Source organism: Taeniopygia guttata, chromosome 4 (genome assembly GCF_048771995.1).
Source record: "Taeniopygia guttata chromosome 4, bTaeGut7.mat, whole genome shotgun sequence".
Classification (NCBI taxonomy): Eukaryota; Metazoa; Chordata; class Aves; order Passeriformes; family Estrildidae; genus Taeniopygia; species Taeniopygia guttata.
The window spans coordinates 51108509-51132591 of NC_133028.1; the positions used below are offsets into that span (position 1 = coordinate 51108509).

Consider the following 24083-nt stretch of genomic DNA (forward strand, 5'->3'; position numbering starts at 1 on the left):
TCAAAATGCAGCTATGGATATATGTGAAGAGCAGGACAGAGCAATGAAAGGAAGCAAGAAGCTTTTCACTGGATTAAATGTCACTGTGGTGCAGTTCTATGCTGTATAATATGATAATGAACATTACACATACAAAGACACAGATTTAGCAGCTCTAAGAAACTTTCAGATTTAAAGAAGCTCCAGTTTTGCTGTACAAATTTGCTACTCGACCACTGAGAATACTGAACAGAGCAGTCTCTTAAAGGCCCACAGGGCCTATATTTTAGTTTTTGCTGTCTATTGTAACTTTGATATGCAAGTTTCAAACGCTCAGCTCCAGTATTTTGTTAGTACCCAATCTCATACCTTTCCACTCTATTCTCTCAAATGATAATTTGTAGACAGCACCCAGGCAATTCCTTTGAGAACTCCAGCTATTACAGCCATATAGCAATTATTCCTTATTTGTTGGCTGTGAAAGAAATAACCGAAACAACAAAGCTACATCTATGTTAACCAAACCAATAACATGAAAACATGCAGCTATGTTTGGGAGCTCATTAGCAAAAAGCACAGACATACAGACATTCCCCTGCACAAAACCTCTTTCAGCAACATCAGATATAGAATACTTTCTGCATTTGTCACCTTTCAGGTCTGAGTTTCCAGCACGCTTCTTGTTATATGCAATTAGCCCCATGCCAAGGTTTGGTACATTTCATAATAAATCCCTGACCACATTTGCTTCGGGCTTGGCAGCTCTGGAAAGGCTCTATTCATCAGGGCAGCAGTAAGCCACAGGACTCACCACACAGCTCACTCGCAGAATTCCAGCACGCTACACTTTTCAACAAGCCATCCCCTCCCTCCTGCTCTCAAACAGCCTGACATATGACTGTGATTAAGTAGGATATGAAAAAGCTCCAATCCATTTTTCTCTTTTTCATCTCTCTTTTCACCTCTTTTCCCTTCAGACAACACAGACACACATCTTTCCCCCCTTAGGAAAACCCAGCCTTCCCACTCCAGACTGCATGGTAGATAGGAATTTTATTTTTTTTTTTCCCCATTGCCTGTATTTGAAACAGTAACCATCTATTACTTGCAGGAAGGCTGTGTCTCCTTCTCAGGTTTCTCCAGCTTCAGAGCATTACCCTCACAGCAGCACATGAGGCTGGCTCTCAGCTGGGAACACTCTCCGAGAGGCACCTGAGAAGAACAGAACAGCAGCAAGAGCAACCACTGGCAATTGGGCCATCTGTTCATGAACAATGCAAAGGAAAAACCTTCACTTTTCCAACATTCAGCCAGCTACAATGATGAAGAGGGAGCTGGGAAAGACACTGTGGAAGCATGGATGCCACAGGAGTATGAGTGGGGAAATTGTTATCTCCATCATGCACAGACGGATTCCTCTCTTCACTGAGCTGCGGAACAACCTTGCTGGCAGCACTGTGATAACCCAGTTCCCCAAAAACCCACTCAGAAGAAAGAAGAGCCCTGGATAAAGGAGCTCCATCATTCTTTGTAGCAATGTTATAACTAGACCTGAAATAAGCTTTTCTTTTATCTAAGAAAGGGTGGGAAAACTTCTGTTAACTCAGAATTATCTCATCTGTCATAGAAGGGCCAAACTGTTACACCAGTACATAGTCTGACTTGGGTAACCCATACAACAACTTCCAGCAGTGCCAAAGCACCCCTACCTGTGTTTCCAGCCTCCTTTTGTCTCCAGGGACACATTCTCAAAGCTTCATTTCTTTCTCAGCAGCTCTTGTCCTTTCTTAAGGAACTGCCACAGGAATAATGAGACACAGCTAAGCTGCAAAACCTCCATTGTACACTTCTGACAGGCAAAAGATGGACAAAATGACATTTAAAGGGCACAAAATAAGCTCCAAAAAAAGCTGCATCTCAAGGGTTACAGTCAGGAGCCAAGACACAGCACAGAAAAGGTCATGTTGTAGTAACTTTTTTTCTGCAGGTCTGATTTCTCCTGAGGTCCGGCCTTTCAGGATCCATCCTCTCCAGAGAACTCCCTCTGCCAGGAGTCTGTTCACTCCAAAGCCTGAATACAAATTACAACACCCCCTTTTAACACAAAGCACAAAGGCATGCCACAGCTAACTATACCCAATGGCAAAAGCTAATGAGAAACTAAAAGAGAAATTATACCAGGAGTTTATCTAATCCTATCTTTTCCTCGTTAACCTACTCTTTACCTTGCCAAAACACGAAACTAAACATGCATCCTAATTTTATGTCATTTCCCTTGCTTGCCTGGAGCTGCTGAATACCAGAATTCACAGTGAGATATCCTCACAATTCTTTTTCTTCTTAATTCATCTTTTACTGAATCCAATACTCTAAAAACAGTACAGTAATTGCCTATGGCATAATGAAGTCAGAAAATACTCATCATCAAACTCAGAATGTATTTGACTCATCTAAAGACAAGTCAAACTTCCCTGAGATGTTTACAGTTAAGTAGCTTGTGCTTAATTTGTAAGAGCTGAGCCCACCTTCTGCTCGAGCAGTGCCTGTTTGTGCATCCCAGCCCCACTCCCTTCAGTGAGGGCACAGTTTCATTCAGGGTTTTGGAGAAGCTGATCATGCAGCGTCACACCGTGTTTCCAAGGTTCCTATTTACCTCAACACATAGCACTGCTGTAACAGGATCAAAAGCTGGAATAGCTGAAATATTATTTAATTAAACAACAATGCTAAATTTACACTTTACCTTGAAAGATCCTTCAGGAGTTCTTACAAAGCTCTCTCACGACCATTTCATGACTGTGTACACAGAGCCCTGGGATGCAGGAGCACTTAAGCATCCCCAAAAGCCCTTTGCAAGTACAGAGGTGTGTATATTAATTTCTACCAAGTCACTAAAGTTATCCAGCACACATGGGCTGTTCCTTTGTTAATAAAAGTGAGAAAAACTGGAATCAGAGTTTCTGCAAAGTACTCTTCTCACCATTAGTCTTGCTTCTAAGTTTACCAAACCTTTCACAGACAGCAGAGAAGTGTAGATGTTTAACGTGAGTACAAATGGTACCAGCCCTACTCAGAGACAAAAGAAAGTCCAATCCATCTGTTTTTACAAATACATACACTTAACTTTAGTCTAAGCACTATTTACAAAAATGCATGCAGACATAAAAGAGCATAATAAATTAATAGCTCAAAAGAGGCAACGATGACTAATGACAGATCTTACTCTCCTTTTTAAAGCCCTGGCCCAAGGGAACACAGCAGATAAAACTACCTAAGTCGACTTTCTGTGTTTCTGTTAAGCCAAAACTTTGGTGTATTCTGAACTGTCTGAGTGATGTTTCCCAGCTGGGAGACATAAGCTTTCCTAAACAATTCGGGGCTTTAACGTGACCTTAACACGGCCATCTTCTTTCATACAGCCAAGGGATATGCTTGTTAGTTTATATGGGGTTTATCTTATTCATCAGATTCTGCTGCCTGAGCACTGATATTGCCTACTTGTGGCTGCACTGTCAACAGATCCTGCGAGAACCTCTCCAGTAATCCGACTCCTGCCCATGGACAGCAGTCAGTAAAACTGTAAGGAAGCAGTTGTGCAAAATCATTCTTGGGCAATTACAATGCGATTGAAATGGTCCTACCAACACAAATATGCTCTAGAAATCCTTTTAAATCTGCAAACTTGCCCTGCATTTCTTTGATGAAAATTGTCACCACTGGCTGTTGGGTGCTGCCGCATAGTTACGTATTAGCAATGCGTTACCCGAGTCAGAGCTGCAAGTTGAGAGGCAAAAAAGATGGAGGTCTGAAATTCCTGATACTTCTGCAGCTGCATGCAAATGTCAGCTCCTGACAGACTATTTTCAGGATATTTTTTGACATAAACAGTATAGATACCGTGCTATAAAATTGAGAAGTGAAAATGTAATTTCTTCTTTAACCTAGAAAAACCCAACTGACATTCCTTAGAGCTCTTTACTTCTCATGTTGCAGGGGATACTTACAGAAATCTGCATAGGCTTTTCTATTTCCTTTATCCTGGACTATAATGTGATTATACATGGAAGAGCAGCATGTATGCACATGCACTTGTGATTGAAACAACCTCCTCTCACAGTTTTCTTTTTTCCTCCCCTAAATTACCTTTTCCAACACATTTCCCAGGTGATCATCCTATTTCTTAGACCCGAACTGTGCATTTTTATTACCCTGCATTCCTCTTTAACAAGCTTTTAAAAGCTTTTAACGGTTTTGTGTCTACCAAAAGCCCACATGTTGACCAAACTTCAGAAACATTAACAAATACTTAAAAGGACACAAGTCTTCCCCCTCTGTTGATAAGACTTTCCCATGTGAAATACTAACGCACTGTCATCTGCTCTGATGGTGCAGCTCCACAAGCATGCACTCCAATAAGGCCATGACTCCGTCTAACACGAAATTTTATGGCATTTCTGTCATTTCCCTTGCTCATATTCCTGAGTCAGGTTGACCATGGCACCAGTTGTGCTGATGAAGAGGAGAAGCATCATGCGTGAATAAATTCCTCTTACATAATTCTGTCTTAATAGTGTGAATCCTGTTTATAAAAAATGTTTACGTCACGGTAAGGGAAACCACAAGTTCTGTGTGGGAGGGCAGACTGGGGGAAGGGAGAGGAGAAAACATCCTCTCATGGAAAATTCTCCCAGTAAAAGGGGAAAAAAAATCACAAATTATCCCCCGGTAAATACTAGCTTCCAGAAAATAGCCTAATTTACTTCAGTAACATTCAAATATTTAATATAAATTATTTATTAATATGCAGTATTAATAATTGTAGTATGTGGTTCAATGAGATGGCAACTGCGCCTTCTGGATGCTCAGCACGTAAGAAAGCAGTGAAAGCTGCATGACAAAAAAAAATTAAAAAGGCAAACCATCAACAGGTACCAAACCATTCTGCTGACATAAATAAATTTTAATTTTTTTTTAGTAATTTTATCTTGGTAGATTTTATGCCAGATCAGGTATCATCCTTCTATCTTTCTTCCTGCAGCTGGTACAAGGCAGCTACAAATACATCATTTTGTGCTCTGCCAGGCTGACAAATACATGTGCAAGTTCTCACATCTGACCTGGTTCAAATCCACGGGGCTTGGCTGGGCTGCAGGGCACAGATGCAGTGACAAGTATTGATGAGCACGGCCTCACAAGGTAACAGGCACTTCTGGACCCTCCACAACACCCAGGGCTCAGGCACCAATACCTAGGATCAACACACTCCTCAACATATTTTCTTATTTAAATGTATGTAAATGAACAATGTTTCTAATAATTACTGAAGAAAGAAATCTTACCACACAATCAAAATCTTTTGGCAAATTTTAAAGTCTTAGATCTGTTGGGAAGCCTTCAATGCACTTCACTGGGGTATGGATTGGGCCTTTTATCTTCTACCTGCAACTGATTCAGCTCTAGCTTAGACTGACAAAATCCTGCCAACTTTACCATGTCACTTCATAATAAACTGGGTTGTTTTTTTTTTTAAATGGACCTAACTGAAAGACTGAGCTTGTGATGACTGCTTGCAATTACATTTTCATTTCCCTTAGTTGACTATGCACATAAGTGCTGTAAATCTCTTTAATTTTAAATGAGGTCTTCAAGGGTAATTTTGGCAGTCAAAGAGAAGTAGGCATCATGTTTGAAGTACTGAAGGATCCTTTTTTTTTTTTTTTTATCTTTTGGACTCAGATCAGTCTCAAACAAATTCATTGCTCACCTATCTCAGATGACATTTTAATTGTAGCTTTTAGCTACACGTACACTAATGGAGGAAAACTGGGTATAAAGTTCTTAGAGTGTACATTCATATGGAGGGCCTTTACTGTGAATTTGGTTTGCACCACTGAACTTCATATTGCTCTGATACCTAAAAATATATTTAAATGCAACTAGGGAAAAAAAAGTGCCTCTAAATTAAACTTTCTGGATGTCAGAGGATTTTTTTGAACTTTATTTACAGAATATTAGCATTTAAAACCAAAATGTAATTTCATAATTCATGGAGTTATGCAAAATATTTCCTAAGTCTCCATATCTGCCACTGCTTTTTGTTTAGCTTTTTTGGAATTCTTTCAAAAATTCCCACTCTGTGTGTGTATATACATATACATATATATATATATATATATTTATGGCCAGAGCTAGAAAATGGAAAATGTCAAGGGTCTAAGAGTCTACCTGGTGCTTTTATTTACTTATTTTGCTTTCCGGCATCAAAAAATCTCTTTTTCAAGTCAATACTATGACCATCATAAAAAGAGTTTTCTGGGTGGTGTTTATATGCAAAACCTTGCCGACAATATTTACATCTGTAAAAATGTTTTAAAAGCACAGAAGGATGCAAAAAAGGCATGCAAAGAAGGAAAGTGGAAGTCCCACAATTCACATCTATATGAAACAAAAAAAAGGAATGTCTACTTGCTGCCCTGAGGCTCTTTCCACACAGTACCACATTTGCTAAGGTCCTTTCTTTTCCTTTGTAGCACTAGAGTTCAGTGCAGTTCTTCACATGTGTATAAATGCCAGAGATGCATGTGGAATAACAGCATTCAAAGGTTTAATGTGTTTGTTGGTGTTTTAGATATGTATACTTTAAAATCAAAAATAACATTTCAGGGGAAACCCTGAGACTGAAATCGGTTTCTTTCAACTTATTTTCTCAAAGTGACACTTTCTGTTGTTGCAGCTTTGCAATATTAATTTCTTAGCTTTTTTCTTCTGGTGAATGATATTTATAACAAACACAACTAGCTCAATGCAGCTGAAAGCCATTAAAGTAAAAAAAAAGTAGGAATCGCCCATTCCATCTGCTTTTCATAACAAAGGGATACAAAGACCATATTGAACATTCATTCCCATTTCTCTAACCAATATCCCCAAAAGAAAAGCCCAACACCCAACCTCAAAATGTGCAACATGTCTTAGAGGCATAAAAAAAGGAAATCAAAATTAAATAGGAAAACAACCACTGCAAATAATGTACAGAAAATTAAATATGTAAATATTAGAGCATTAAAAATTACAAGAAGCAAACATATTTATCCAACTTCAGTAACTACTTGAAATCAAATACCAATTTGAAGATGAAGCCATTCAATGATTCTCATGTCTAAGTATCAAAAAATATCTTTGTCAGATGGAAGTGTCAAAACAGTTCATCCACATTAAAAGGTTCTCAGAACAGCACTATGTCTTATGTATGGCTGTAAAAACTGAAAGGCAGCACTTTTTAATTACTAAAACTATAAAAACACATTCCTAGCATACAACTATGCAAACTGAAAGAAAAACCATACAGTAACATATTGGGGGAGGATGCAACCAGTGGTGCTCAAGAACCCACTGCCATCAGTAGGTGCCTTTTCTGCTGGCCTTGGCTGGAGATAAATGGGGACATACCACATGTAACCCCCTGCTGCACAGTTTTCCAGCTTCATAGGCAAATATTGAAACCTGCACTCAACAATTGAAAAAACACATTTTCTGCTAGGAAATGTAAATATGAAGGCATAGTTATTGGAGCAGAAAGCAGTGGGAGCAATGCCTTGTACAATGACCACAGAGAAAGACTTGGAATTATAGTTTTAGACTGCGATGGAAACTTGATGACCAGTATTAAAACACTGCAGAAGACATGCACAAAGTGAGTTCATGCAGAAATCTGACAAAACTACTCATAACAATTCCTTTCTTCAAGCCACTAACATCAGGGCAATATTTCTTCACTTAAGTTAAAGATCTGATTTTCCACTGAAGCTTTGAGTCTGGTATATTTAAGAAAATCAATAATCACATGATGTTAAAAAGTTACCTAGAATTCTATGTAAAGTTCTAACTGTATTTTAAGATATTTTATAAAGCCTAAAAGCTCCTTACATCTCGGTGACTTCTCTAGACTGAAGGACAAAAATAAATATTCTAGCTACTTATTCCATAACAAAATACTCACATATACTTACTACATTTTTTTGTAATTCATATAACTTTGACTTTCTAATGACACCATCCTACTTTGCACAGGGCTTGAAATTTTAAAAGCTTAGAGGAAGTTATAGTCCTAAGTCCTACTACCTTTATTGAAAAATTGGTGCTTGAATTTTGAAGATTTTTTGAAAATCCAGAAATAGAGACTTATGTATTAACTCCAGCAGCATTATGCTTCAGATGCAGTTAAAAAACTTCTTGCAGAAGCAAGACAACCTGAAGCTAAAACATGATACATTGCCTGATGAAGGATTAGTTTTGTGATCCTAACAATTTAGGATGGGAAATGTAAGAAGTCTTGTTGCTACCTTGCTGTATATAAAAATCTTACAAAAAGTTTAGAAAAAGCTTTAAATCTGCTCTATATAAAATAAATGTCTCCCCTTCCCACAAGTTGATACTTGTGTCAAAAACAGAACACAAAGTACTGCTTAGAAAGAGGCAAATACAGATTTATTTAAACAACACCTTAAAGAAGAAAGCAGGCTACAACTCACCTTTGATAACACATTACAGCCATTCTAAAGGTGTTTGTTTAATCTCTCTAATCAAAGAAGCAAAAAGACTAACTAGTCTTTGTGAACTTAGTGCAGTAAAGCTTTCTGCTCTCAGGAAGTCCAGGGTTTCTGAGAGCAGTTTTCCACCTATAAATTGTATTGTTATTATTACCAGTATTTTTAAAAAATTATAACATTTTATCATGCATTGTGTAAGGCCCAAAGACTACGAGGCACTTCTCTCATTGTCAAGTATTTTTTATCTCCTAGGTTGCACCAAAAAAAAAAATAAAGTCAGAGAACCGGTGAGATCATGACATATGTGAATTTGCTCATTAACTGCTGAGAGCTTCACCATTTCTAACCACCTTTTTAAGGACTTTTATACAAGCTAATGTTACAATCTGAATTTTAACATATTTGTATAGGGTGCCACTTCCGCATGGCATATTTATACCCCCTGAGCAGTCACTTCTTCAAGCTCCTGAAGGGGTATCCCTGTTTCTTCAGAATGAACAATTCATCGAGTTTTAGGATTATTTTTTTTTTTAATTCCCTTCTCAATTCAGTGCCAAGATCACTCCTTCCTCTAGCAGCATATGAAACAAGCATGATTTTTGTCTTCATTTCTCAAGGCTGAACAACTGAGGTTTTTCCTGAAATTTAAATTAAATTAATGACTAATGCCACCATAAACAAAACAACTCTTCTACCCCCCAGCTCTTTGGTACTACTCTTTAAGGACAGTCATAAAGCTGCAACGAAAGAGACAGAGCACTCAATGGCTTTTAAACAAACGCTACCACATTTTAAACATGTGCATGTTTGCCAAAGCTCTAAGCCTCTATTGCTCAAACCACTTGTGGTTTCTCAGCACTTCTTTTTCGAATGATTGTGTCTTTATAAAATAAACATGTTTGAGACTAAATTACTTGTGTGTCTGTTGGGAATAATTATAAAATTAGCTTGTTCTAATTTACACTTGCGGGTTTTAAAAACATAGCCAAATAGCATAGTGAGTCTCCTGGTGAAACCAAAGCCTGGCATGTCAAACATGGTTTAAATCACACACTTAGACTTTGATTTTCTCAGTGGAGCAGTCTGATCTCTACAGCAGGCTTAGTCTCTTAGTTTTGACTTCTAATTCTCCAAATAAGTATTCCTTTTGTAGATCTCCAGAGACACTAATTCAGCATGCCAACAGGTTGTGCAATACATAACACAAGTAATTCAACTCCAGGCACAGAGCTGTGATTTTCAAAATGTACTATCTCCACGTGTGGTTTCAGTAGTTTGCAATATGCTGTTCATCCATGACACATAGAAGAACTTTGGTTTCTGAATATCTCAGTGTCCCAAACATAATGGACAGATGTGCTACAGCCCGACCACATTACCTAGGAATGTATTTGAGGTCCAATTAATACTATTCAGGGGAGCAACTTGTAATATATTTTACCTGAGTCCCTCAGTCCACTGATTTCAGTGATCTAAATTATGTTTTTCCAGGAAGAGAAATTATCACAATACTTCTATTGTACTATCCTGGCACAACACGTTACACTTTTGTGCATTAGGTAGTCACAGCAGCAGATAATAACTTCCAGGGAGCTGCAATGACCAACCTATTTCCAAAGTTTTCTGCTATTATACTAGACAACACTGGTTGATGCAGTCAGTATTTTCATGCTAACATGCCAGGATTCAGTTAAAATAGTCTCAGTAAGCAACTGGCAACTCTGGAAAATTAAAATTTTATTAAGCTTCCTCCTTTTACTCTGGACTTGCCACACAACACCTTTTCAACGTTGGATTTACAGCTTCATGAATCCACAAGATGTACATTTGTGATGAAAAGTATTCATTTCATTTAATGCCATAGGTTTGTTTTTGCTATCAGTGGGTAGAACTTGCATTTGGCATCCCACAGTTTGCCTTTTTATCCAAAGCCAGGGGAGACGCAAATTGTACTTTCTGTACCAAGATAAGGTGGGTTTAGTTTCTGTGTTTACATCCTGCTTTTTATCCCTCAAGGCTGCAAAGGTTACATTACCCTGGCCTTGACACCACTGTTTAACCTTATTTCCATCTTTTCATAAATCTCTGAATAAGACTTTTTCAATCATATCATAACTAATACTTTAACCAGCAGGTTTTCCATGAAGAGTCTGTGGTGTCAGACGTGTTCCACATTTCTCGAGCACTGAAAATTCTCCTTCCTCTATATTAGACACTTTTGATTAATTTTTTTCTACCTCTTCTCCCTCTGCACTATAAATATATCTCAACAGAATCTTACTCCCAGTCTGACCCAAACTTCAGCCCAGACAGGTATAGTAGTAAATCATACCATCAACCCCTTCATTCCCTTTTCCTCCACAACTAAAAAAAAAAGCTTCCTGCACATCTTCTTGCCTTCCACAACACTTGCTGCATCCCCAGTTTGAGAATACCTGTACTTGCCCTTATTACACACACATATTAACACACTTCTTCATATACATATATGCCTATATATGAATACATGTATATTTATTTGCAGAATATTCATATATGTATATGTGTCTATGGAACAATCAATGTATGTGTATATTGTTGCACACATTTAGGTGGCTGTGGCAGGATGCAAAGCACTACACTCTACACTGCTGGTTTTTAACATCCTCCACGGCACATTTTTCCCAGTGCGTTCTCAGGGGTTGATTCTTTCTCTAATCCAATAAAAAAGTCAATAGTAAACATTGTATTTAACAGCCTGAACTACACATGGGGTATTTTACCAGCGTGGTTTTCAAGTGCACTTGAGTTTACCTTCTGGCTATTTTGAAGAATGAGTAACTCGTTCCAATCCATTCAGCAACATCCACTCCTCCCCCAGCCTCCCTCCTTTGGACTGATCACCTTTTAGAAACAAAAGAAAATGAGCCACTTATATGGGAAAGAGGTGCATTCCCCAGCATTAAGTTTTTAGTCACCTTCTCAAGCTGAAAATGGCTTACTGGTAGTCTGGAACAAACAATTTTGTTAGTATATGAAACAGGAAAGGTAACAAAATGTTCCCTTGTATAATTTTCTACACAAATCAGCCTTGCCCTATTGATATTGTTCAAAATTATAACATGCACCTATAAACAGAATCATGAGAACAGTAACTGAAAGATAGTTCCCAGACACAAAATATCACTTCACCACCTCTGTGACTCCACTTGCAGCTTTATACACCACTGAAAACAAAAATATCAATCAATTCTCCTCCTTAAATGGAGAAAAACAATAAATCTTTCCAGTTGTAGTTACTGGCTGTTTCAGAGGCCTGGCTTTGTATGTGGATAATTAGATTACAATCAATTAGTGGAAATATCCAAAATAAACAAGTCAAGACAACATCCAAGTTCCTGGAAAGTTAAGGTCTGCCAGCAAACCAAACATTTCAGCACTATTAAAGCTCTGCTCTTATTTTAGGAAAACAGCAACACTATTTTCCTCGCTTCATTTACAATATAACACTTATTCCTGCACTTTGTTTCCAAAAACACCACCAAGAAGGTCAAGCTCCTTTGAGGCAAATATTATTTCTGAGGACAGCATTTGCTTTCTGACACAGTTCTCTCTTCAGGGAGAAGACTGATCAGAACATGCATGTGTCTGATCATAAACCAGAGAAGTATGAAGAGTGCTGCTCACCGAAGGGGTTCTTGATTTAAGGGTCAGGGCATAAAGAATTAGGAAGAAATGGGGAGGATTGTTGGCTTGAACTTGAACTATGTTCTGGTGAAAAAAATTACACTGCTCATCATAACTGATGTAGGGAGAGATGATATAGGAAAAGTTGAAGTGCAGTTTCTGGCCTTCCACTCCCAAGGAGCTGAATTTTCCCAGCCTGAGCTGGAAACCTGCTGGCATGTTTTTAAGCAGGCTTTTAAAGCATTCATCCTACTCTCACACCCTATTTACAGACATGAACTATCTGTATAACACAGAAGTGTATCACGTTGAAAATAAAGCTAAATTAATACTCAAGGGCATTGCTTTTGGAGTAGACTGTAGGTAGGAGAAGGGAACAGTTAACATTATTTTTGTTCATGATGCCTGCAGCCACTGCAGAAGTATTTAAGCTGAAGTAGTAATTATGATACAGGGAAGCATCACAACTTAACAACTACAACTAACTTTCCATGGCACTGTTAGCTAATCCTGCCTGTATAGCTCAAATTCCTCCCATAGCTACACATGATCACCAGTTCACACAGCCAGAAACTGAATCTGTCACTGATTATGTTTGGGAATTTCTGTCATTAAATGCAATCCTTAAATCCTGCTGGATACTGGTAAATTTAAGTGTGAACTCCAAGCTCTTCCACTCCCACAAAGTAACAAAAAGCAAGTAAAGTGCTGCTGCTTTGTGCAGCTATGAGAAGAACACACCACAGAGACTCCAGATGTTTTGACATTTTTTTCTAGAGAAAGAAAAGCAGCAACATACATACAACCTATATATATATATATATATATATATATATATATGCACACATACATATCTGTATATCTGAGCAAGGCTTAATGGATGTACAATAAGCACGGAGCAGCCTCTGAGAAGCAATAATTTCTGCTCAAGGCTCAGAAAATACAAGAGTACAGAGTTTTACCAGAGAACTATGCTTTATCCAGGCAACTGATTCTCACTAGGATGGGAAGAAAAGTATTTGACTGTAACCAGCAAGTTAACACTGTATGTACTTATGTACTATTAAATATTTAAGTTTTAAATATTAATTAAATATTAAGATGTTGTTACATTTTAAATATTAATTAACTATTTAACATTTATTTATTACTTTACATGAATTCCCCAGTGTAGGAAAGAAGGGGAAAAAAAGAAAGGAAAAAAGAAATCATACTCAATTAGATTCTAACACAGTAAGTTCTCATTTCCTTGAACATGGGTTTTCCCAGAATGAGATTAAACTCAGGCCATATTAATTCACCAGTAAATTATTATTAATACATTTTCATGTATGTTAGCATAGCAATTCTTCTCCCTGCATCTTTAGCAATTTAGCACTTTGCTTCACTAGGTGTCTACAAGTCCTTCAATACATGTATCACTTCATCACTTCAGATGTATCACATCACTTCCTTTTCTCATGAAGGAAGAAAATTTTTTTCTCCCTCCATGATTGATTGAGAATTCTTCCAGCAACAGTTTAACCTGAGATTATACATGCTGAGTAAATTGAAAAATCACAGAACATGAGTTGTCTTTTCCTTTTTTCCAAACTATTCAACTTTCAAGAAGCAGACATGCTGTGCTGTTCCTGATAGCCTAAATATTAACATACAACTGGAGCCTTCATTCTACCATCCTGTTAAATTCATTGCTGAGCAAGTCAAAAGTGGATCTACAGATGCAGTCACTCAATAGGCAGTGATTGGCTTGGTTAAAGCACATTATCACCATCCATGAGACTGCAGCCTCTGTCACAGGACAAATTAGAAATGTCCATGTATGAATTCCAGCCCCTTTGAACAGAAATTGAGCCACACTTCTGCTCTCTACCTGCATTGCTTGAAGGTCACATGGATGGTCTATCTGCTGCATGTGTGGTCACTGCTAAACCAGACCAACCATACAACCAGCAGTTGTCAGATCAAACTCACCCCCACTTCTCAAAACTTGCCAAATGGAAATAAGGAAAGACAGCCCTATGTAGATTTCTACATCAAAAACTGTAATAGAGAGTTCAACACTAAGCTGCATGCTCTACTTCTAAATGTTTCTTGCAGGCTGTAATTCAACACACAAATCTACAAAAGGTCAGACCTTTTAGTACAAAATGAAGAAACAGTCACTAACAATTCGTTTGTCCCTTAGGCATGTCCCTAAGAAGACTTCCAGAGTTTTATCCCCTTCTGTCTCATACTTCTGACAAGCACAATAATTATTTGCTTCCTAATTTTGAAGGTGTTATCTCAAAATAGATCAAGGTCCTTGTCTTCTCACATCAACCTTGGCACTCTCACACAACAATACAGAGCAGTGAAGTAGCAGGCAAGCCTACACGCTGCCTTTGAAAAGTGGCACAGAGAAAAGTCTACTGGTTTTAAGACCCCTTGCTGAGTTTGTGGAGGCAAGATGGAGTGAAATTAGGCAGGGCAGTTCAGTGGCACATGGAAAATATCACAAGTACTAGCAGTAGAACAAATTGCTATCCACTTTGTCATGCTGATCTACAGGTACCTGTTTATCTTCAGAGCCTTTACTGATACCTTTGGTAGAGTTACACATTCCATTCCCAATACAAGTTACATTATCACACATTGCACTTACTACAAAGCACAAAAGTTGAGAAAAGTAGCCCAAAATAAACAAACCCTCCATCGACAAACTTTCTATGAGCTCATAATAATGAACAGTGTCTTATCCTTATCAACAGACGCTCTCTTACCTTTATCAAGAAAAGCTGAAATGTCCCTTTCTCCTATTCAGCTCTCAGGAACAAAATAAATGAACTCCACCCTACAGGCAAAGAACATTTTTTTACTGATTAGTGATATTCTGAAAAAAGTTTTAAATCATTACAAAATAATACAGACCTTTCATTTCTTGGGTGATACTCAGGCAAAAATATGATGCTATCTTGAAAAACACCCACTGATGGCACATAAGTAGTTATGTATTTACTACCTTATTTTAAGAAATAACATGCAAGCATCTTATGAACTGCAGCCCACTAATGGCAAAATATTAAAAAAAACCTAGTTTACAAGGAAAATTACACTTTTATATATTAGGTCTACTTCTAAAATGGCAATACTTCAACCCACTACACAATCTTCAACTACATTTTTTTCCTTTTCATCTTAGAGGCCCCAGAATAATGATATTACAATACACATGACTAAAAATAATTCTGGAACCCCTAATAATTTACATATCTTCTAAAATAAGGATCAACACTCCTCTTTGTTGAAACAAATGCACAAACTCAAGCCCTTCCATGGAAGTAGGATGGGATTTTTATGGCAACAGAAGCTAGAAGTCTTAAGATAAGAGCAAGAGGTTCATAAGCAGTAGAGAAACTGAGATTCATTTATTCTGCAGTATAACCATAAAAGTGTCACTTTAAGCCCTTCAGTCAGCTGCAGAAGATGAAGACAAGGCTGGAAAATTAATCACAGAGGCTAGAAGCAAAAGAGAAAAAGAAGATAGAACAGCTGCAGAAGGATAACAATGAAGGCTGCTGGAGAAGAAGCATATTAAAGCTTATGTTGCAAAGAAAAGAAATTTCACTTGTTGAACAAAAGGCACAAGAGTAGAGAGGGAAGGAGAAAAGGAGGACCAGAGCCTCATTGTATTTTCTCTTTAATTAACTACTCAATTATTACACTAGAATGTGGAGCAGAAATTATTCATTTAGACAGCTTCCTAAAAAATTTACAATCATAGAATCACTTAGGTTGGTAAAAGACCTTTAAGATCATTGAGTCCAACCATAAATGTCACTGCTTATCTTATCTGAAGTAGTTTTATATATATCAACACCAATTCAAGAATTACATAATGATTCAAGCTAATTCCTCTCCCAAGCAGTGGTCAAATACTTATTATTTCATTCACAGTGCAACACCAAGAAATTTAACAAGGGCATAAATAGAACTGACTTGCTGATAGTGGGACAATTCAAGTAGCTGTCCTTGTTCCTACAGCAGGTTGGTCATTCTAGAGTTTTAATAACCTGATGTTTGAAAGGAAAAATTAATGTTGCTTGTTATTAAAGAAAATCCCCAGGTAATTAAGAGGCACTAATCAGATGTTATATTTTAAATATGCAACTAGCTTATAATGACATCATTATTTCACAGTATACATTACCATTTCCCTTTTACCAGGATAAAAGAAAATCTCCATGAACTTTGTTTTTATTCTGTAAACAGTCATGTATAAAAATCCTACTGAAGTAGCTGTGATCATTTGTTTTTGCTTCCAATTAACAGAGACCAGCTGCTAATGGTGAGTCTGTGACCCAAAAAATACCTCTAACTTTGATATCTTGGAAACTCACTTGCATCTCTAATATGCAACATGTATTAAAACTCAGAAAAAAATTACTGACTTCACTCAATAAAATACACTGGAGAGATTTTGAAAGCTTCCTTTGCATTGCAGAGTGTTTCCAAAAGGGCACAAATATTAGGGATTCTGCTTTTTCACCTGCAATAATTTGTGCACATAAGGTCATATCTGTTCCAAAATACTCTGTTAAATTGTATTTACACCTCCTAGAGATTTGTCTGGCATTTACACAGAGTTACAGGTAGAAAAGGTTTGATTTAACAATTTATTTTAAATTCAATGTGTATCAGTATTTCATCACCAAATTATTTTAACAGCACACGTTTAACAAGATCAACTTTCAGCAGCATCAAAAACTTTGCCAAGTTAGTAAACTCCCTGGGCAAATTCTCCTGATCTCTTCAGAGCATTCACACAGCTCTGGAGCTGCCCCAGCATTCTCCTTGCATCCAGCCTGTGCCAGGGACTGACAACCCTGACAGTGAAGAGCTTTTCCCCCATGTCCAATCTGAACTCATTCATATCTGTTTGACTGTGTCCTCCTACACGGTTAAAAGAGGGGTGAGTACCTTATTGGGAGCTGACAATTTATGCAAGCAGTTACATTTCCACAATCTTTTTCTGAAGGAGTTTAAACAGGGTGGTTGGCAGTAAAGAATGACAACTTCTTCCCTTCAGCTCCCACAAAGAGACAATAATATCCTCCTCAATTATGCCATGCTCAGCAACAGGCAAAAATGTCATAGGGATATTTTCACATAACTTTCCTGATTTCTAAAATCTCTGGAAACCATTTTCCTAGACCTTTTTACTCTTTTTCTCAACTCCATATTGCAGACACGAGGGATTGGCTTCAAGCAGGTAAACTACACAGGTGAATGTCCCCAGTAATCACAGCACAGCCTCTCCTGCTTGAAACAATTTCCATTTATAGCCTTCAGGTATATGATTCTGTCTTATTTTTAAAGGAATCCTTAAAAGAAAATTTTTCCCATGCTAAGCTAATGCTAAACACACAAATGGTGATGTATTTTACTACAGACTGACAAGACTGGTCTCTCTTCCTGCTTTATCCATAATGCTGTGTGTAAGCTCCCAGCTTGTTTGTCCTGTTTTGAGAAGCATGTTGTCCTATTTGAGAATGCTTCTCAGTCTTCTGCTTAACTGGTATAATTTTTTTTCTGTGATCTAGAGGAGCTGCCTAGCAAACAAATGGTTTAGCTGGCATTTGACCATATATTACCTCTATGGGCTGGGTTAAAAATATACCAACCTTCCTTAATTTTATTCTCAGAAAGAAAAAAAAACAAGAATGAGTTAAAAAAAAAATTAAGCTGTACAGTTTACACTGTCCTTTATCATACCAATACAGCTGCAATTTGACATCCATGTGCCCGATCTCAGAACTGGTGTATCACCAATACAATGCCCATAAAAATGTGAAGAGGATTCAGTTAGCATTTACTGTACACTGTACAAAAAACACTTGTATAATTCTGAGCTAATTTATCTTTCCTCTTGACCCTGCAAAAATAGACACAGAAAGGTGAACTTAGTTCTGACTGATAGAATCCAGGATTTCACAAATAAGCTGATATTGTTACAATGTAAAGATAGGAAACACTACAGGAACCATAAAAATGTCCTGTTTCATAAGATAAGGAAGCTTTTTGCTACAACTAATATTTGTTTTGACTTCTTAAACGAAGCCAAGTAGTATTTTCATTGTTCTTTCACAGCTCTTTCAGAAGGAACAACAGCTCTGACAATCCAAGGACCAAAGGCTCCACAGCCACTGACAGGAAAGTGCCCTTTCCCCCTCCTGCCATTTGTCAGCCTTACAGGCAAAAGCTGAGAGAGAAGCACAGATTGGAATGATTACACAGAAAGTTTGAGGCTAATTAAATACATTATTCAGCCTCAATAGTATTTGAAATCTATGGAGAAAATTAATAGGTGCCATTAGAAAGTTTCTAAGGGAGATAAATTACAGAAAAGTGTTACAGCATGAGGAATACATGATTTCACTTGAAGCAGTCTCTACAAGACAACAGCAGGGAAAAAAAAAAAACAGACAATAAAAACCCCATGCACAGAAAACTTCATGAGTATCTTTTTGTACCATGTGTGAATATAACATACAGAAATATATGGTTTGATTGTAGAAACCCAGATAATTCTTCTGGACATCAGTTTTCAACAGTGGCTTCAGTTCTCAAATTACACAACATTTTGATAGTAAGAAATCAATTCAATGCTTTGCAGCTGTCTCTACCTACCAGTTTTATAAGGGAAAATTAGGACTGCAGTACAGGCAAGATGATGAGTAGGCATATCAATCTAATTACAAGTAGACAAAGAAAATTTAATCTGAATATAAATCAATTCCTCCCCTCCTAACAGACTACATGATTTCATATAACAGGATCACATAAGATACTGCTTTCACTAAGACCAGAGCAATTTGAAGTTTACAGTTTTTGAGTGGTATATTGGTGAGACAAGCAGAAGCTATAAATTATTAAGAAAAAAATTTTTAAAAATGGAAGATTCAGCAAATATTGAATTAACATGAAGCTTTATCTGTGAAGAACTGAATCTTGGAAGGACTAGATTCTAGCAGGAAGGTGTCACCAGTGACCACTATAATCAGTGACAATTGCAAAGTCTTAAATTCCACCCCCCATATAGTCAAACGCTAAAGGAAACTGCAGCACATAGCAATAAAATCTGCCGCCTTAACCATAATGCAGAGATATGGATAAACTCTTCTCCATGGATTTTCTAGCTTTCTTGTGGCTGCCAGTGTTTAAGTTGTCAGGAAAAACACAAGGCCCTTTCTTACAACCTTGTTACAAAATACAATTTTGCTATCCACTGAATACTTACCAATTTCAATGCATTTCTTGTTACTTCCTATTTTCTGTACTTAATGTGCCCCAAATTAGTGCCATCTGAGAGATTACCCAAGATGTAGGCACTAAAAACACCACAGGTGATCTGTGCAATGAAGCACTTGTCTTGCTCATGCTTTCCCACATTCCCCCATAACATCCTCTCCGTGCCATTCAGGCATTCACACACTGAGCCTTCTTTGCCCATTGTTAGAATGACAAGCACCTATCTAAACAGAGAGCATGAAACACGATCCACATGTTTTCAACTGAAATCCAACAAAAATGACACTTCAGGCTACCTTTGAAATAACATGTTCAAATACTTTCTTAGTACAAAAGGAGTAAGCTCTGCTCCTCCAGTTGGAAAAGTCCCTGCAAAGATAAGGGACATGGGGAATTTGGCTTCCGTATTTGCTGTCACCGTTTCCATAGCACATAAGTACCACAAATCAGATGCTCAAGGAGTAAAGTTAAATTCATCATTCATGCAACTAGTTCAGAGTTATTCCAGGATTAATAAGCTACAGACCAATCATAAACAACCAAGACAAGGACCAACATTGCTTGATATTGTAACAGAGTACATGTTTGGGGTTTTTGAGGTTCTGGCAAGAGTTGTTAGTTCATTCAGGGTTTTTGCCTTTCTTTGTTTTTCAGATGCAAAAATCTTTGATATTTTAAAGTCTGAGAAGCAGCTTCAATATATAATTAATAACCCACTTGACTTCAGAGGCTCCTAGTGCTTCCATATCAGCAGAAATGCAGTAACATTTCTGTTATGGTACTTGTTACCAGTTACTCCAGGGAAAAGAAATCCAGCAATAAAACATATGTATTTGCTTAAATCAAAGTCAACATTTAAAGATTTTGAACAGAGTCTGAGTACACACAAAATGTGACAGTATAAATATCCCTTAAGTTTACATGGTTCTATCATGTTGGACTTTTCAATATTAGAATATTATATTCTAGCCAATCATGAAAGTAATACTTGAGACATTCTACTGCTGTTTTTTACTCCAAAGTAGAGGAGAATAGGCACTACAGAAGTCATGTGTGTTGACATTATGAGTCATCTATGTATGTGCTTTAAAGTAACTACCAGTATTATTAAGGCACATAAGGTTAAAGGGAGAGTCAGAAAATGCATTTCAAAGGACTAAAATAAAGAATATAACTGTGGCTTCCACCTACACTTAGCAACTGAAAATTCAGTTCCAGCCTCAGGCCTAGGCTGGGTCGAAAAGTTTTGCTCTCTACACACAAACTGGATGACACTATTGTTGATACATTTTCCACATGCAGCTGATGGGGACTATCATTAGAGATGAAGGGAGCCCTAGGATACAGGCTGTAAAACAGAGTGGGATGCACTCCCTGAAATTTGTACTGATACCTACCTGAAGCATGCTGGAGAAGACAGAGCACAAAACCATAGGATGCTGATGACAAATGCACATATGCATATTTGAAGGGCATTTGAGATACTTGATATCACCTCAATGATGTCCCCAGAGGGGACTAACAAAGCTGAAGCACATAAAATCAGGTCTGAGGAAGGACAAGCGAGGAACAGCAGGTGGCCATTAGTCAGCTGCACTCTTCTGCAGTGAGTGCTTATGCAAGAGTGATTGCTTAATTCAAGTACCTGGCTAAGGGCAAGCAGCTTGCAGTTGTCTCCCAGAGACACCGAGGGCCACATGTTCTGCACCTCCCACAGCAGGGCAAGCAGGGTCCCCATGACGGTGGTCCAAAGAGGAACTGCATCACAATGTGTCATCCAAGAGAAACAGAGAGATGGTGCTCTAATCAACACATCTCAGATTAATCTCTAAATCAGTGTTGATACAGTAGGCCACAACCATGGAATGCCTATTAAAACAGAAAAATATTTATCCAATTTGCCATTCCATTCTGGGTGTGTTTTCTGTAAATGTGAAACCTTCCATTGAAGCAATAGGATTATGAAACTAGTGAAATATGTTAAAATTATCCATGCATGTGATCATGAAACAAATAACTATAATGGGATAAGGCTACCAAAAAGAGTTACAAAACTTCAGTGCTTCTTCTCCCTTTTTAAACAAGGCTAACAATGTAAACAGAAAGTTAGAAACATCCAGAGAAGTGAGAATTACAGTCCAGTACAGGCTAAGGCAGTGAAAAACTAAAAAGCCAAAATATCAGCATAAAAATCCGAGTAAATTCTAAATCCTTGTTTACAACATGATGTGCTATGACTTTTAAACAATGAACATGAACCTTTTTCTCTTATTTTTAGACTTAATTCAAATCTCTGCATATTCTATTAAAAAGACTGTCACATACAGTATATAAAACACAGTGAATTGGGGGAGTGGAGGGAGGGGGACACAACAGAGACACAGGTTGTGTCTGAAAGGGCACAACCACATTGCTAGGTAAGCTACATTAGAAATGACAGCCAGATCTTCTCCATTTATGAACAAAATTCATTGTCTTGAAGGAAGGAGAGAAAAAAGGTGGGGATGGCCCTTCCATTGCAACTTGGTCATATAATGAAATTTCAAACTAAGTGGCCAAAACCAAACAAACACACACGTGAGAACAAACACTGCTTGCTTGATGAAATCTCACAACAGCAGTAAAGGCTGGAGTACAAAGTTATTTGTGAACCAAATGGTTCAAACAAAAAAAGTGCACCTCCCCACAGCACAAAGCAAGTTACTAAGTCACTGCAGTAGAATAGCAATTTGAACCTTGGAGCATGTTTCCTTTTGGTTTTGTTTACTTTGGAGTTGAATGATTTTAAACTACATAGGCAGGATACTAAATAACAATCACAAGGTTTCTGTGTGCATATATTGCATATGTGTAAAGATGTATTTGAAAATTATATCAAGATTGGGAATGAGTAGAAGCCTTATGCCACAGAAATGTTGCACAGGCATGAAGAATGTATATCATTACTCTTGAATTATAAAGGGTCAGAAGGTCAGCCCACGTAAGCAGACCTTTCCTCTAGACAAGGTTACCACAGTGACCTCCTCAGAACTGCCTGCATCCTGGTGTACTTTTGCCTATCTCTGCTCCAGGTTTTCACGTAGCTGGAATTCCACAGATGGTCCCCATCACCCCCAAAGAAATGCTCTTTCCAGATGAATTCCCTAGAACAGAACTTCATTTCTTTGACAGCAGAGGGATATTTTCCAGAAATTCATGATTCCCAAAAGCACAACAACTGGCTAATATTTAGTCATTCCATCATCTTAGAAAATATGGTAGAAGTATAAAAACCTTTCAGAAGGTGCTGATGTTCCAATAAATGCTGGAAGCTCTTTGACCAGCATTCAATAACTGTACATTCAAGGATTTGTGAGTCCCTTCTCATAGTTTCAATACAAATCATGTATTTGCAGTAAAGCCTACGCTAATGTCATGCTTCTGAGGTTTTAGTCAACTATTTTAAATGTGGTATTCTAATGTCCTTTGTTAAACACACAGAACAGTCAATAGTTCAATACTCCACTGTCTCCCTTCTCTTAGTTTTTCATTTGTTGAAGTTAATGATTTGCTAAGTTGATTTCCCGTCAACCACAGCCTCTGCGTTTCTCAAAGTTCCTTAAAGATTACTTCAGTAACAAAAGACATTACGACACAAAGATAAAAGCGAAGATATCCTAGTACATAATTTTCCAGCTGAAGGGCCGCGCCTCAACACACACAGCTGTGCCCATAAACTCTATTCATGCCATCACAGTGTTTCTCGATGCATGCACATGCACTCTTCAGCAAAATAACCCACACTTATCATAGAACATTTGCACCCAGATTAGCAACCCTTTTCCAGGATTTCTGCTTGCATCTCTGGTGAAATACTATAATTCCTGCATTATATATCCATTCTACACAAGTAGCAAAATACAGATTTCTTCCTTAAAAGAAATTTGGTATAATTAATAACAGAATCATTATTATAAAGAAATAACTTGTCTATATGAAGAGCAGATGCTCATCTTTCATACATGCTAAGTGGACTTACTGAGTATGTTTTTCAGGAAGGAGATGAGAAATCCTGTAACCCAAGACAATACAGAAATGTATATAAGGAAAATCTTTGATTTCCTACATTAGTATAAAACTACAAAGGGAAGTAATCAAAGAGTGGTAAGCATACATAGGATGCAATTAAAGGAAATCTTGATTTAATAATTGATTTTTAATCTCCTTTGCATTTATACTTCACTGACCTTAAAAAAAATAAGCTTATTTTCACTGCTTGCTGTAACCACTGCAACAAACATTAACTAAACCAAGTCAAAACAGGATTTAAAGGCAGTGAAATAGCTCACTAAAACTACTTTAGGTGACTGGCAAAATGGGTTAATCCAAATGCTCTTTAATTCAAAATGAAGTTGACGACTAAAAAATTTCCACGTAAAAGGTTTCTTCCACTTGTGCCTTAGATTTTTAAAAGTTTCAAGTCACTGCCCCTAAGCCTTCTCAGGAGCTTCACAGAAGGTATCATCATCTGCCTTAAAATAGGGTACTGTTGAACAACTGAAAAAACAATAATGAATATATTAAGCTGGCATCTGTTGAGGTTTTTAAATGAGCCATGGTGAG

At 37.5% G+C, this 24083-nt stretch overlaps 1 protein-coding gene across 9 annotated transcripts in view; it reads right to left on the reverse strand.

The window, feature by feature from the left end:
- Positions 1 to 24083, reverse strand: part of BMPR1B (bone morphogenetic protein receptor type 1B) — a 230980-nt gene that overhangs the window by 171354 nt on the left and 35543 nt on the right. For 3 of the 9 annotated variants that reach the window (XM_072928571.1, XM_072928566.1, XM_072928567.1), the window contains exons 2-3: positions 14954 to 15024; positions 11319 to 11408 (exon numbers count right to left, since the gene is read on the reverse strand). The exons of 3 other annotated variants lie outside the window; for them this stretch is intronic. The gene's annotated coding sequence lies outside the window, so the exon portion shown is untranslated. The remainder of the gene's footprint in view (positions 1 to 11318; positions 11409 to 14953; positions 15025 to 24083) is intronic. 3 more of the 9 variants (XM_072928569.1, XM_030271702.4, XM_072928565.1) reach the window with 1 other exon arrangement.